Consider the following 1,934-nt stretch of genomic DNA (forward strand, 5'->3'; position numbering starts at 1 on the left):
TCTCCCCCGGCCCGAGACCCTGCGTTCCTGGCCCCTTCTCCCCCGGCCCGAGACCCTGCGTTCCTGGCCCCCTCTCCCCCGGCCCGAGACGCTGCGTTCCTGGCCCCCTCTCCCCCGGCCCGAGACCCTGCGTTCCTGGCTCCTTCTCCCCCGGCCCGAGACCCTGCGTTCCTGGCCCCGTCTCCCCCAGCCCGAGACCCTGTGTTCCTGGCCCCCTCTCCCCCGGCCCGAGACCCTGCGTTCCTGGCTCCTTCTCCGCTGGCCCGAGACCCTGCGTTCCTGGCCCCCTCTCCCCCGGCCCGAGACCCTGCGTTCCTGGCCCCCTCTCCCCCGGCCCGAGACCCTGCGTTCCTGGCCCCCTCTCCCCCGGCCCGAGACCCTGCGTTCCTGGTCCCGTCTCCCCCGGCCCGAGACCCTGCGTTCCTGGCCCCCTCTCCCTCGGCCCGAGACGCTGCGTTCCTGGCCCCCTCTCCCCCAGCCCGAGACCCTGCGTTCCTGGCCCCGTCTCCTCCGGCCCGAGACCCTGCGTTCCTGGCCCTCTTTCCCCCGGCCAGAGACCCTGCGTTCTTGGCCCCTTCTCCCCCGGCCCAAGACCCTGCGTTCCTGGCCCCCTCTCCCCTGGCCCGAGACCCTGCGTTCCTGGCCCCTTCTCCACTGGCCAAGACCCTGCGTTCCTGGTCCCCTCTCTCCCGGCCCGAGACCCTGCGTTCCTGGCCCCCTCTCTCCCAGCCAGAGACCCTGCGTTCCTGGCCCCCTCTCCCCCGGCCAGAGACCCTGCGTTCCTGGCCCCCTCTCCCCCGGCCCGAGACCCTGCGTTCCTGGCCCCGTCTCCCCCAGCCCGAAACCCTGCGTTCCTGGCCCCCTCTCCCCCGGCCCGAGACCCTGCGTTCCTGGCCCCCTCTCCCCGGCCCGAGACCCTGCGTTCCTGGCTCCTTCTCCGCTGGCCCGAGACCCTGCGTTCCTGGCCCCGTCTCCTCCGGCCCGAGACCCTGCGTTCCTGGCCCCCTTTCCCCCGGCCAGAGACCCTGCGTTCTTGGCCCCTTCTCCCCCAGCCCGAGACCCTGCGTTCCTGGCCCCTTCTCCGCTGGCCAAGACCCTGCGTTCCTGGTCCCCTCTCTCCCGGCCCGAGACCCTGCGTTCCTGGCCCCCTCTCCCCCGGCCCGAGACCCTGCGTTCCTGGCCCCCTCTCCCCCGGCCCGAGACCCTGCGTTCCTGGTCCCGTCTCCCCCGGCCCGAGACCCTGCGTTCCTGGCCCCCTCTCCCTCGGCCCGAGACGCTGCGTTCCTGGCCCCCTCTCCCCCAGCCCGAGACCCTGCGTTCCTGGCCCCGTCTCCTCCGGCCCGAGACCCTGCGTTCCTGGCCCTCTTTCCCCCGGCCAGAGACCCTGCGTTCTTGGCCCCTTCTCCCCCGGCCCAAGACCCTGCGTTCCTGGCCCCCTCTCCCCTGGCCCGAGACCCTGCGTTCCTGGCCCCTTCTCCACTGGCCAAGACCCTGCGTTCCTGGTCCCCTCTCTCCCGGCCCGAGACCCTGCGTTCCTGGCCCCCTCTCTCCCAGCCAGAGACCCTGCGTTCCTGGCCCCCTCTCCCCCGGCCAGAGACCCTGCGTTCCTGGCCCCCTCTCCCCCGGCCCGAGACCCTGCGTTCCTGGCCCCGTCTCCCCCAGCCCGAAACCCTGCGTTCCTGGCCCCCTCTCCCCCGGCCCGAGACCCTGCGTTCCTGGCCCCCTCTCCCCGGCCCGAGACCCTGCGTTCCTGGCTCCTTCTCCGCTGGCCCGAGACCCTGCGTTCCTGGCCCCGTCTCCTCCGGCCCGAGACCCTGCGTTCCTGGCCCCCTTTCCCCCGGCCAGAGACCCTGCGTTCTTGGCCCCTTCTCCCCCAGCCCGAGACCCTGCGTTCCTGGCCCCCTTTCCCCCGGCCAGAGACCCTGCGTTCTTGG

Source organism: Lepidochelys olivacea, assembly GCF_965140295.1.
Source record: "Lepidochelys olivacea isolate rLepOli2 genome assembly, chromosome: 3".
Taxonomy (NCBI): domain Eukaryota; kingdom Metazoa; phylum Chordata; order Testudines; family Cheloniidae; genus Lepidochelys; species Lepidochelys olivacea.